We start from the raw sequence: 13,623 nt of genomic DNA on the forward strand, positions 1-13,623 counted from the left end.
TGGCTCCCCAACAATGGACAGCTCGCGCTCTGATTGGCTCCCGTCCATTCTCTAAGCGACGTAGCGGTTGGCGTTAAATCCATTGTCAAAATGGAAAGCGAGCTCGGCGATTGGACCGCGAAACACAGACGATCCTGCTCCAGGTAGCGCCATCCAGGCTCCAGCGCAGTCTGCCGGCTTGTTACTTGTTAGTATATAACGTATCCACAAAGCGCCGAGGTGAAGCCTGCAAAAACGGAATTGCGGAAGAGAGAGCAAAGACCGTGGAAGGTACAATTATCGGCACCAAATACTAAAGTCAAGGGCAATCGCCATCCGTAGTTGGAAAAGGTTCGCACCAGCACCGGATGAGGTGGCAAAAAACATGGAGAGAAGATTGTTGCCTGTTGGCAAAAGCCTGGCGTGACCCGGATTCGAACCGGGTTGCTGCGGCCACAACGCATGAGTACTAACCACTATCACGATCACGGCACGCCACTGAGCCTCAGTGGTGAGAAGGGCTGGAAGCATTGGTCCGGGGCAGAGAGGAGGAGAAAGAAAAAAATAACACAGCCCTTTCTCTTCTGCATGCAGGCGAACACTCTGCCACGACTACGGAGATCAGGCTTCACATTGAGGACAAAGCAGGCTGAAAAGTGGATGGGGCATTTTTCAAGTGCTGAGCACCCCACAAGCGTTTTTGCACTGACTTTGCCAAAAGATTCTTCATACAGGGTCTAAAACAGAGTTGATGGTTGCTACCGACACCATGTAACCCCTGGCAAAACTAGGCCGTTAGTAAGCCTCAGTAGACTTAAACTAAAGGACAATATCTCGCTTAATTCACCAACTTCTTATTCATTGGCAATTCAGAGATTCAATCCTCCTTTAAAAGCTATTTTGTAAGTTTTGAGTCTGCGAAAAATGTGCGTTCTTTTCACATTTCTTTAGAACAATCAAGAGTAATAAGATGAGAGCATTGTTTAGAAGATGCTTAGCATGCAGAGGAGGTGCCATTGATGACTGCCATTCCCAAACAGGCACTTGAACCCTGGACCCTCAGATTAAAAGTCTCACTGCTCTACAGACTGAGCTACCTGGGCTGACGACCACCAACTTGATAAGCGTATCCTGAAAGCGCCGTTTTTGCAGCTGCTGCAAAAAGGAATTGTGGAAGAGAGAGCAAAGACCGTGGAAGATGCATTGAGGGCTAACCAGTCGGCAGGGTTGTAACCTAGCTAGGAGGCCAATGGATTTCAAGCTCAGAGACAACCTCTCGGCCCACGACTACACCGATTTGCTGCCCTCCAGGTCCGTTCTGCAGGAAGAAAGCAGAATAAGAGCGAGCTGTCAGACACAATCCTCAGCTGAAGGGTGATTTTGTAAAATTTGAGTCTTTTCAAAATGCGCGAGACCCCGGATTTCAGCGGGGTTGCTGCAGCCAGAACGCAGGGTACTGACCACTGAAGATGACGGCGTGCACAGTCCAAGGGATTCAAAAAGTCCCGCGACTTGTTTAGCAATGCAGCCATTGATAGGACTGCGTAGTCGGCAGGATTCGAACAGGCGCGGGAGACCCCAATGGATTTCTAGTCCATCGCCTTAACCTCTCTGATGACTACTGCAACTGAGTAGAGGGGTCCCACTGAGGGGCTCCAGAGCACCAACGTTTCCAGCCGTGTATCAACAATCCAAGTGATGTTCCAGCCTTGAAAACAAAGATAAGTCCGAAGAAAGAGCAACCACAGTCCAGAAATGGTGATCGCCAGCAGATTTGTAAAGTGCAGGCTGTTTTTGAATGCTGCCTCTTTTATACCGTTTTTTTCTGTTTCCATCATGTGATCAGTCACATGTACACACGACTCCAACCGACCTAAGGGGAAGAAAATGGCCAGGACCGTTGAAACCTGGTAAAATTCAAAAATACATCAAATCACACTGAGCAGGTTAAAACACACAACCCTATGTACTACATGTAGCTGCTGTTCTGATGCCAAAATGTGACGACCGAGACCGGAGTTACTTAATTAACTGGTTCTTATTATTTGGGATTTAAGACAGGTGTGGGGCTATGACCACTTGAAAGAGTTGGCGTGAAAGCAGTGTGAGTCTTTTGAAAAATGTGCAGTCTTCTTAAAACTTTTTTAAGAACAATCTTGAGAATAAGATGAAAGCAATGTTTAGAAGATGCTTGCCCTGCATTCAGGAGGAACAGCGGAGACCAACTGGATTTCTGAGACTCTCAGTTGCTTCAACCACTCTTTCCCACGAGAGCTGCACTGACCGGGGTGTGCCGAGCTAGGGATAGGAGGTCGCCATCAGTAGGATTGCCCAGCACCGAACAGGGACTTGAACCCTGTATAATGCAATTCCAACTGATGTTCCAAGTGCTTGAATCTACAAAGATAAGACCACCAAAACACCACAGTCCAGAAATGGTGTTCAACCTGCGCCAGCAGATGTTGTAAAGTGAAAGGCTGTTTGCTTGCCATGCTGCCTCTTTTATACCAATTTTCAAGTGTTTTTCCTGTCATGTGATCAGTCACATGTACACACGCCCAAATGCGTAAGAGGAAGAAAATGGCCAAGACCACATGGAAACCTGGTAAAATTCAAAAATACATCAAATCACACTGAGCAGGTGAAAACATGTAACCCTATATACTACATGTAGCTGCTGTTCTTACTATGCCAAAATGTGACGACCAATTTGAACTAACCCAGTTACTTAATTAACTGGTTCTTATTATTTGGGATTTAAGACAGGTGTGGGGCTATCCTCACTTGAAAAAGTTATTTGGAAAGCTGTGAGTCTTTTGAAAAATGTGCATTCTTCTTAAAAATTTTTTAAGAACAATCTTGAGGAATAAGATGAAAGCAATGTTTAGAAGATGCTGGCCCTGCAGCAGGAGGAACAGCGGTACCAACTAGGAGAACTGAGACTCACTCAGTTGACTTCATGAGCACTCTTTCCCAACGAGCTGACTCGGGTGTGCCGAGCTAGGGATATGGAGGCCGCCATCAATAGGATTGCCTCGCGCCCGAACAGGGACTTGAACCCTGGACCCTCAGATTAAAAGTCTGATGCTCTACCGACTGAGCTATCCAGGCTCCGGCTCAATCTGCCGGCTTGTTACTTGTTAGTATATAACGTATCCACAAAGCGCCCGAGGTGAAGCCTGCAAAACGGAATTGCGGAAGAGAGAGCAAAGACCGTGGAAGGTACAATTATCGGCACCAAATACTAAAGTCAAAGGGCAATCGCCATCCGTAGTTGGCAAGGTTCGCACCAGCACCGGATGAGGTGGCAAAAAAACATGGGAGAGAAGATTGTTGCCTGTTGGCAAAAGCCTGCCGTGACCCGGATTCGAACCGGGGTTGCTGCGGCCACAACGCAGAGTACTAACCACTATACGATCACGGCACGCCACGAGCCTCAGTGGTGAGAAGGGCTGGAAGCATTGGTCCGGGGCAGAGAGGAGGAGAAAGAAAAAAAAATAACACAGCCCTTTCTCTTCTGCATGCAGGCGAACACTCTGCCACGACTACGGAGATCAGGCTTCACATTGAGGACAAAGCAGGCTGAAAAGTGGATGGGGGTTTTTCAGTGCTGAGCCTGGAGTCCCACATGACTGCACTTTGGCGCTTCTCGCCCAGTTGACCGAAAACTTGATGGTTGCTAGCGATCCTGGGTGGCAAAACAGCTTCGGTAGTAAGCCTCAGTACCCTTAAACTAAAGCACAATATCTCGGTTAATTCACCAACTTCATTTGCTTCAATTCACAGATTCAAGCCCCTTAAAAATAGGCGTCGCTCTGCGAAGGCAATGTATTTGGACATGTCTGTAGCCAAGCAAGGGGAATTAGCTCAAATGGTAGAGCGCTCGCTTAGCATGCGAGAGGTAGTGGGATCGATGCCCGCATTCTCCAAGCTTGGGTCCGCTCTTTTAAGCTCACTTCCTTACAGAGACAGCCTGCGCATGACGGCAACCAATCTAAGCACCCCTGAAAGCGTTTTTGACTGACTGCTGCCAAAAGATTCTTCATACAGGGTCTAAAACAGAGTCCAGAGGGCTAACCACTACACCATGTAACCCTAGCTAGGGCCGTTTCGGCTCAGAGACAACCAATTTGAAGTAACCCATTTGCTGAATTAACTGGTTCTTATTCATTGGCATTTAAGAGAGATGTGGGGCTATCCTCACTTTAAAGAGCTATTTTGTAAGTTTTGAGTCTTTTCAAAATGCGCGTTCTTTTCACGTTTCTTTAAGAACAATCTTGAGTAATAAGATGAGAGCATTGTTTAGAAGATGCTGGCCCTGCAGCAGGAGGCCGCCATTGATAGGACTGCCTTTCGCCCAAACAGGCACTTGAACCCTGGACCCTCAGATTAAAAATTTGATGCTCTACCGACTGAGCTAGCCGGGCTCAGACCACCATCTTGATACTCGTATCAACAAAGCGCCGTTGTGCAGCCTGCAAAACAGGAATTGTGGAAAGAGAGCAAAGACCGTGGAAGATGCAATTGGTCGCAACTCGTAGTCGGCAGGGTTCGAACCTGCGCGGGAGACCCCAATGGATTTCAAGTCCATCGCCTTAACCTCTCGGCCACGACTACACCGACCTGCTGCCCTCCAGGTCCGTTGACTGCAGTAAGAAAGCAGAATAGACCGCCAGCGAGCTTCAGACACAATGTCCAGCTGAAGGGTGAGGTGGCAAATAGGAGTCTGAGGGCAAAAGACGGCGAGACCGGATTGAAGCGGGGTTGCTGCGGCCACAACGCAGGGTACTGACCACTGAAGATGACGGCGTGCTACAGTCCAAGGGATTCAAAAAGTCCGCGACTTGTTTATGCAATGCAGCGGGCGGAACGCAAAGCGTAGTCGGCAGGATTCGAACCTGCGCGGGAGACCCCAATGGATTTCTAGTCCATCGCCTTAACCACTCGGCCACGACTACTGCAACACCGAGTAGAGAGGGTCCCACTGGGGGCGGTTTCCATAGCACCGCACGTTTCCAGCCGTGTATAATGCAATCCAAGTGATGTTCCAAGTGCTTGAATCTACAAAGATAAGTCCGAATAAAACACCACAGTCCAGAAATGGTGATCGCCAGCAGATTTGTAAAGTGAAAGGCTGTTTGCTTGCCATGCTGCCTCTTTTATACCGTTTTTCCTGTTTCTGTCATGTGATCAGTCACATGTACACACGTCCAAATGCGTAAGAGGAAGAAAATGGCCAAGACCACATGGAAACCTGGTAAAATTCAAAAATACATCAAATCACACTGAGCAGGTTAAAACATGTAACCCTATGTACTACATGTAGCTGCTGTTCTTACTATGCCAAAATGTGACGACCAATTTGAACTAACCCAGTTACTTAATTAACTGGTTCTTATTATTTGGGATTTAAGACAGGTGTGGGGCTATCCTCACTTGAAAGAGTTATTTGGAAAGCTGTGAGTCTTTTGAAAAATGTGCATTCTTCTTAAAAAATTTTTTAAGAACAATCTTGAGGAATAAGATGAAAGCAATGTTTAGAAGATGCTGGCCCTGCAGCAGGAGGAACAGCGGTACCAACTAGGAGAACTGAGACTCACTCAGTTGACTTCATGAGCACTCTTTCCCAACGAGCTGACTCGGGTGTGCCGAGCTAGGGATATGGAGCCGCCATCAATAGGATTGCCTCGCGCCCGAACAGGACTTGAACCCTGGACCCTCAGATTAAAAGTCTGATGCTCTACCGACTGAGCTATCCAGGCTCCGGCTCAATCTGCCGGCTTGTTACTTGTTAGAATATAACGTATCCACAAAGCGCCGAGGTGAAGCCTGCAAAAACGGAATTGCGGAAGAGAGAGCAAAGACCGTGGAAGGTACAATTATCGGCACCAAATACTAAAGTCAAAGGGCAATCGCCATCCGTAGTTGGCAAGGTTCGCACCAGCACCGGATGAGGTGGCAAAAAAACATGGAGAGAAGATCGTTGCCTGTTGGCAAAAGCCTGCCGTGACCCGGTTCGAACCGGGGCTGCGCCACAACGCAGAGTACTAACCACTATACGATCACGGCACGCCACTGAGCCTCTGTGGTGAGAAGGGCTGGAAGCATTGGTCGGGGCAGAGAGGAGGAGAAAGAAAAAAAAAACACAGCCCTTTCTCTTCTGCATGCAGGCGAACACTCTGCCACGACTACGGAGATCAGGCTTCACATTGAGGACAAAGCAGGCTGAAAAGTGGATGGGGGTTTTTCAGTGCTGAGCCTGGAGTCCCACATGACTGCACTTTTGCCGCTTCTCGGCCCAGTTGACCGAAAACTTGATGGTTGCTAGCGATCCTGGGTGGCAAAACAGCTTCGGTAGTAAGCCTCAGTACCCCTTAAACTAAAGCACAATATCTCGGTTAATTCACCAACTTCATTTGCTTCAATTCACAGATTCAAGCCCCTTAAAAATAGACGTCGCTCTCTGCGAAGGCAATGTTTGGACATGTCTGTAGCCAAGCAAAGGAATTAGCTCAAATGGTAGGCGCTGCGCTTAGCATGCGAGAGGTAGTGGGATCGATGCCCGCATTCTCCAAGCTTGGGTCCGCTCTTTTAAGCTCACTTCCCTACAGAGACAGCCTGCGCATGACGGCAACCAATCTAAGCACCCCCTGAAAGCGCGTTTTTGACTGACTGCTGCCAAAAGATTCTTCATACAGGGTCTAAAACAGAGTCCAGAGGGCTAACCACTACACCATGTAACCCTAGCTAGGGCCGTTTGGGCTCAGAGACAACCAATTTGAAGTAACCCATTTGCTGAATTAACTGGTTCTTATTCTTTGGCATTTAAGAGAGATGTGGGGCTATCCTCACTTTAAAGAGCTATTTTGTAAGTTTTGAGTCTTTTCAAAAATGCGCGTTCTTTTCACGTTTCTTTAAGAACAATCTTGAGTAATAAGATGAGAGCATTGTTTAGAAGATGCTGGCCCTGCAGCAGGAGGCCGCCATCCATAGGACTGCCTTTCGCCCAAACAGGCACTTGAACCCTGGACCCTCAGATTAAAATTCTGATGCTCTACCGACTGAGCTACCCGGGCTCAGACCACCAACTTGATACTCGTATCAACAAAGCGCCGTTGTGCAGCCTGCAAAACAGGAAGTGTGAAGAGAGAGCAAAGACCGTGGAAGATGCAATTGGTCGCAACTCGTAGTCGGCAGGGTTCGAACCTGCTGGCGGGAGACCCCAATGGATTTCAAGTCCATCGCCTTAACCTCTCGGCCACGACTACACCGACCTGCTGCCCTCCAGGTCCGTTGACTGCAGGAAGAAAGCAGAATAGACCGCCAGCGAGCTTCAGACACAATGTCCAGCTGAAGGGTGAGGTGGCAAATAGGAGTCTGAGGGCAAAAGACGGCGAGACCGGATTGAAGCGGGGTTGCTGCGGCCACAGCGCAGGGTACTGACCACTGAAGATGACGGCGTGCTACAGTCCAAGGGATTCAAAAAAGTCCCGCGACTTGTTTATGCAATGCAGCGGGCGGAACGCAAAAGCGTAGTCGGCAGGATTCGAACCTGCGCGGAGACCCCAATGGATTTCTAGTCCATCGCCTTAACCACTCGGCCACGACTACTGCAACACCGAGTAGAGGGTCCCACTGGGGGTTTCCATAGCACCGCACGTTTCAGCCGTGTATAATGCAATCCAAGTGATGTTCCAAGTGCTTGAATCTACAAAGATAAGTCGAATAAAACACCACAGTCCAGAAATGGTGATCGCCAGCAGATTTGTAAAGTGAAAGGCTGTTTGCTTGCCATGCTGCCTCTTTTATACCGTTTTTCCTGTTTCCTGTCATGTGATCAGTCACATGTACACACGCCCAAATGCGTAAGAGGAAGAAAATGGCCAAGACCACATGGAAACCTGGTAAAATTCAAAAATACATCAAATCACACTGAGGCAGGTTAAAACATGTAACCCTATGTACTACATGTAGCTGCTGTTCTTACTATGCCAAAATGTGACGACCAATTTGAACTAACCCAGTTACTTAATTAACTGGTTCTTATTATTTGGGATTTAAGACAGGTGTGGGGCTATCCTCACTTGAAAGAGTTATTTGGAAAGCTGTGAGTCTTTTGAAAAATGTGCATTCTTCTTAAAAAATTTTTTTAAGAACAATCTTGAGAATAAGATGAAAGCAATGTTTAGAAGATGCTGGCCCTGCAGCAGGAGGAACAGCGGTACCAACTAGGAGAACTGAGACTCACTCAGTTGACTTCATGAGCACTCTTTCCCAACGAGCTGACTCGGGTGTGCCGAGCTAGGGATATGGAGGCCGCCATCAATAGGATTGCCTCGCGCCCGAACAGGGACTTGAACCCTGGACCCTCAGATTAAAAGTCTGATGCTCTACCGACTGAGCTATCCAGGCTCCGGCTCAATCTGCCGGCTTGTTACTTGTTAGTATATAACGTATCCACAAAGCGCCGAGGTGAAGCCTGCAAAAACGGAATTGCGGAAGAGAGAGCAAAGACCGTGGAAGGTACAATTATCGGCACCAAATACTAAAGTCAAAGGGCAATCGCCATCCGTAGTTGGCAAGGTTCGCACCAGCACCGGATGAGGTGGCAAAAAAACATGGGAGAGAAGATCGTTGCCTGTTGGCAAAAGCCTGCCGTGACCCGGATTCGAACCGGGGTTGCTGCGGCCACAACGCAGAGTACTAACCACTATACGATCACGGCACGCCACTGAGCCTCAGTGGTGAGAAGGGCTGGAAGCATTGGTCCGGGGCAGAGAGGAGGAGAAAAGAAAAAAATAACACAGCCCTTTCTCTTCTGCATGCAGGCGAACACTCTGCCACGCGACTACGGAGATCAGGCTTCACATTGAGGACAAAGCAGGCTGAAAAGTGGATGGGGTTTTCAGTGCTGAGCCTGGAGTCCCACATGACTGCACTTTTGCGCTTCTCGGCCCAGTTGACCGAAAACTTGATGGTTGCTAGCGATCCTGGGTGGCAAAACAGCTTCGTAGTAAGCCTCAGTACCCCTTAAACTAAAGCACAATATCTCGGTTAATTCACCAACTTCATTTGCTTCAATTCACAGATTCAAGCCCCCTTAAAAATAGACGTCGCTCTGCGAAGGCAATGTTTGGACATGTCTGTAGCCAAGCAAGGGAATTAGCTCAAATGGTAGAGCGCTCGCTTAGCATGCGAGAGGTAGTGGGATCGATGCCCGCATTCTCCAAGCTTGGGTCCGCTCTTTTAAGCTCACTTCCCTACAGAGACAGCCTGCGCATGGCGGCAACCAATCTAAGCACCCCTGAAAGCGTTTTTGACTGACTGCTGCCAAAAGATTCTTCATACAGGGTCTAAAACAGAGTCCAGAGGGCTAACCACTACACCATGTAACCCTAGCTAGGGCCGTTTGGGCTCAGAGACAACCAATTTGAAGTAACCCATTTGCTGAATTAACTGGTTCTTATTCATTGGCATTTAAGAGAGATGTGGGGCTATCCTCACTTTAAAGAGCTATTTTGTAAGTTTTGAGTCTTTTCAAAAATGCATGGCGTTCTTTTCACGTTTCTTTAAGAACAATCTTGAGTAATAAGATGAGAGCATTGTTTAGAAGATGCTGGCCCTGCAGCAGGAGGCCGCCATTGATAGGACTGCCTTTCGCCCAAACAGGCACTTGAACCCTGGACCCTCAGATTAAAAGTCTGATGCTCTACCGACTGAGCTACCTGGGCTCAGACCACCAACTTGATACTCGTATCAACAAAGCGCCGTTGTGCAGCCTGCAAAACAGGAATTGTGGAAGAGAGAGCAAAGACTGTGGAAGATGCAATTGGTGCGCAAATCGTGAGTCGGCAGGGGTTCGAACCTGCGGCGGAGAGACCCCAATGGATTTCAAGTCCATCGCCTTAACCTCTCGGCCCACGACTACACCGACCTGCTGCCCTCCAGGTCCGTTGACTGCAGGAAGAAAGCAGAATAGACCGCCAGCGAGCTTCAGACACAATGTCCAGCTGAAGGGTGAGGTGGCAAATAGGAGTCTGAGGCAAAAGACGGCGAGACCGGATTGGAAGCGGGGTTGCTGCGCCCTAACGCAGGGTACTGACCACTGAAGATGACGATGCTACAGTCAAAGGGATTCAAAAAAAGTCCCGCGACTTGTTTATGCAATGCAGCGGGCGGAACGCAAAAAGCGTAGTCGGCAGGATTCGAACCTGCGGCGGGAGACCCCAATGGATTTCTAGTCCATCGCCTTAACCACTCGGCCACGACTACTGCAACACCGAGTAGAGAGGGGTCCCACTGGGGTTTCCACAGCATCGCACGCGTTTCAGCCGTGTATAATGCAATCAAGTGATGTTCCAAGTGCTTGAATCTACAAAGATAAGTCGAATAAAACACCACAGTCCAGAAATGGTGATCGCCAGCAGATTTGTAAAGTGAAAGGCTGTTTGCTTGCCATGCTGCCTCTTTTATACCGTTTTTCCTGTTTCCTGTCATGTGATCAGTCACATGTACACACGTCCAAATGCGTAAGAGGAAGAAAATGGCCAAGACCACATGGAAACCTGGTAAAATTCAAAAATACATCAAATCACACTGAGCAGGTTAAAACATGTAACCCTATGTACTACATGTAGCTGCTGTTCTTACTATGCCAAAATGTGACGACCAATTTGAACTAACCCAGTTACTTAATTAACTGGTTCTTATTATTTGGGATTTAAGACAGGTGTGGGGCTATCCTCACTTGAAAGAGTTATTTGGAAAGCTGTGAGTCTTTTTGAAAAATGTGCATTCTTCTTTAAAAAATTTTTAAGAACAATCTTGAGGAATAAGATGAAAGCAATGTTTAGAAGATGCTGGCCCTGCAGCAGGAGGAACAGCGGTACCAACTAGGAGAACTGAGACTCACTCAGTTGACTTCATGAGCACTCTTTCCCCAACGAGCTGACTCGGGTGTGCCGAGCTAGGGATATGGAGGCCGCCATCAATAGGATTGCCTCGCGCCCGAACAGGACTTGAACCCTGACCCTCAGATTAAAAGTCTGATGCTCTACCGACTGAGCTATCCAGGCTCCGGCTCAATCTCACGGCTTGTTACTTGTTAGAATATAACGTATCCACAAAGCGCCGAGGTGAAGCCTGCAAAAACGGAATTGCGGAAGAGAGAGCAAAGACCGTGGAAGGTACAATTATCGGCACCAAATACTAAAGTCAAAGCGGGCAACCGCCATCCGTGAGTGGCAAGGTTCGCACCAGCACCGGATGAGGTGGCAAAAACATGGAGAGAAGATCGTTGCCTGCTGGCAAAAGCTCTGCCGTGACCCGGATTCGAACCGGGTTAAGCTGCGCCACAACGCAGAGTACTAAACGCACTACACGATCACGGCAACGCCACTGAGCCTCAGTGGTGAGAAGGGCTGGAAGCATTGGTCCGAGAGGCAGAGAGGAGGAGAAAGAAAGAAAAAAATAACACAGCCCTTTCTCTTCTGCATGCAGGCGAACACTCTGCCAATACTACGGAGATCAGGCTTCACATTGAGGACAAAGCAGGCTGAAAAAGTAGCCCAGCATGGGGCATGGCGGCAACCAATCTAAGTAATTCTGAAAGCGTTTTTTTGACTGACTGCTGCCAAAAAAGATTCTGGTGCAGTCTAAAATAGAGCCCAGAGAAGACTAACCACTCACACCATGTAACTCCTAGCTAGGGTCAAGTTTCGGGTCAGAGGACAAACTAATTTAGAAGTAACCCATCGGTTAAATTAACTGGTTCTTATTCTATTGGCATTTAAGAGAGAGATGTGGGGCTATCCTCACTTTAAAGAGCCATTTTGTAAGTTTTGAGTCTTTTCAAAATGTGCGTCTTTCACGTTTCTTTAGAACAATCTGAGTAATAAGATGAGGAAGCATTGTTTAGAAGATGCTGGCCCTGCAGCAGGAGGCCGCCATTGATAAGACTGCCTTTCGCCCAAAGCCAGGCACTTGAACCCCTGACCCTCCAGATTAAAAAGTCTGATGCTCTAACGACCTGCTGACTACCTGGCCTGTGACCACTCAACTTGATCCTCAAGACAACAAAAGCGCCGTTAGCAGCAGCCTGCAAAACAGGAATTGTGGAAGAGAGCAAAGTGACCGTGGAAAGATGCAATTAGTGCGCAGCTGCGTAGTCGGCAGGGTTCGAACCCGCGTGGGAGGGGCCAATGGATTTCAAAGTCCATCGCGCCAACACCTCTCGGCCACGACTCACTCCGACCTGCTGCCCTCCAGGTCCGTTGACTACCCAGGAAGAAAGCAGAATAGATCGCCAGCGAACGCCTGTATTACAATGTCCAGCTGAAGGGTGAGAGTGGCAAATAGGAGTCTGAGGGCAAAAGACGGCGGGAGCCGGATTGAAGCGGGAGGTTGTTGCGTACACAACGCAGGGTACTGACCACCAGAAGATGACGGGCGCGGCTACAGTCCAGGGATTCAAAAAGAAGTCCCGCTGACTTGTTTGCGCAATGCAGCGGTATAAACGTGAAAGCGTGAGTCGCAGGATCCGAATCTCGCGCCGAGACCCTAATGGATTTCTGGTCCATCGCCTTAACTTACTCTAAATACGACTACTGCAACACAGAGTAGAGAGGGGTCCCACTGGGGTTTCAGCACCGCACCGCGTTTTCCAGCCGTGCATAACGCAATCCAAGTGATGTTCCAAGTGCTTGGATCTACAAAGATAATCCGAATAAAACACTACAGTCCAGAAATGGCAGGATACGCCAGCAGATTTGTAGAAGTGAAAGGCTGTTTGCTTGCCATGCTGCCTCTTTTATACTGTTTTTCCTGTTTCCTGTCATGTGATCGAGTCCCATGCATACACGCCCAAATCACGTAAGGAAGAAAAATGGCTAAGAACTACATGGAAACCTGGTAAAATTCAAAAAATACATCCAAATCACACTGAGCAGGAAGAAACATGTAACTCCATGTACCATATGTAGCTGCTATTCTTACTTATGCCAAAATGGTAAATCCAATTTGAACTAATTTGAGTTACTTAATTAACTGGTTCTTATTATTTGGGATTTAAGACAGATTGACAGGGCTATCCTCACTTGAAAGAGTTTTCTTTGAAAGCTGTGAGTCTTTTGAAAAAATGTGCAATCTTCTTTGCAAATTTTTAAAGAACAATCTTGAGGAATAAGATGAGCCAATGTTTAGAAGATGCAATGTCCTGCAGCAGGAGGAACAGCGTAACCAACTAGGAGAACTGAGACTCACTCAGTTGACTTCTGCTGAGCACTCTTTTCCAACGAGCTGGCTCAGGTGTGCTTTACCTGAGGATCTCAGAGGCCGCCATCAATAAGATTGTTCTCGCGCCCGAATAGGGGACTTGAACTCCTGGACCCTCAGATTAAAAAGTCTGATGCCTCTACCGACTGGGCTACCGGGCTGAGACTCACCTCAACTTGATACCTGCGTATCAACAAGCGTTGTTATTCCTAAACAAACAGGAATTGTGTGTGAGAGAGCAAAGCCGTGGAAGATGCAATTGGTCGCAACTTCGTGGTGGCAGGATTCGAACCTCTTGTGGGGAAGACCTGTGGATTTCTAAAGTCCGCCGCGCCTTAACACTCTCAGCCACGACTACACCGACCTGCTGCC

The 13,623-nt window shown here is 48.1% G+C and overlaps 9 non-coding genes across 9 annotated transcripts; 1 reads left to right on the forward strand and 8 right to left on the reverse strand.

The window, feature by feature from the left end:
• Window positions 1–3,017: 3,017 nt before the first annotated feature.
• On the reverse strand, window positions 3,018–3,090 carry trnak-uuu. The gene has a single exon. It is a non-coding gene; the product is annotated as a tRNA-Lys (tRNA).
• Window positions 3,091–3,331: 241 nt separating this feature from the next.
• trnah-gug lies at window positions 3,332–3,403 on the reverse strand. The gene has a single exon. It is a non-coding gene; the product is annotated as a tRNA-His (tRNA).
• Window positions 3,404–3,835: 432 nt separating this feature from the next.
• trnaa-agc lies at window positions 3,836–3,908 on the forward strand. Its single transcript has one exon. It is a non-coding gene; the product is annotated as a tRNA-Ala (tRNA).
• Window positions 3,909–4,515: 607 nt separating this feature from the next.
• Window positions 4,516–4,596, reverse strand: trnas-uga. The gene has a single exon. It is a non-coding gene; the product is annotated as a tRNA-Ser (tRNA).
• A 260-nt stretch (window positions 4,597–4,856) lies between these two features.
• Window positions 4,857–4,937, reverse strand: trnas-aga. The gene has a single exon. It is a non-coding gene; the product is annotated as a tRNA-Ser (tRNA).
• A 2,573-nt stretch (window positions 4,938–7,510) lies between these two features.
• trnas-aga lies at window positions 7,511–7,590 on the reverse strand. The gene has a single exon. It is a non-coding gene; the product is annotated as a tRNA-Ser (tRNA).
• A 728-nt stretch (window positions 7,591–8,318) lies between these two features.
• Window positions 8,319–8,391, reverse strand: trnak-uuu. Its single transcript has one exon. It is a non-coding gene; the product is annotated as a tRNA-Lys (tRNA).
• Window positions 8,392–8,632: 241 nt separating this feature from the next.
• On the reverse strand, window positions 8,633–8,704 carry trnah-gug. The gene has a single exon. It is a non-coding gene; the product is annotated as a tRNA-His (tRNA).
• Window positions 8,705–10,169: 1,465 nt separating this feature from the next.
• trnas-aga lies at window positions 10,170–10,251 on the reverse strand. The gene has a single exon. It is a non-coding gene; the product is annotated as a tRNA-Ser (tRNA).
• Window positions 10,252–13,623: the final 3,372 nt, after the last annotated feature.

The sequence above is a fragment of the Puntigrus tetrazona genome, chromosome 4 (assembly GCF_018831695.1).
Source record: "Puntigrus tetrazona isolate hp1 chromosome 4, ASM1883169v1, whole genome shotgun sequence".
NCBI lineage: Eukaryota > Metazoa > Chordata > Actinopteri > Cypriniformes > Cyprinidae > Puntigrus > Puntigrus tetrazona.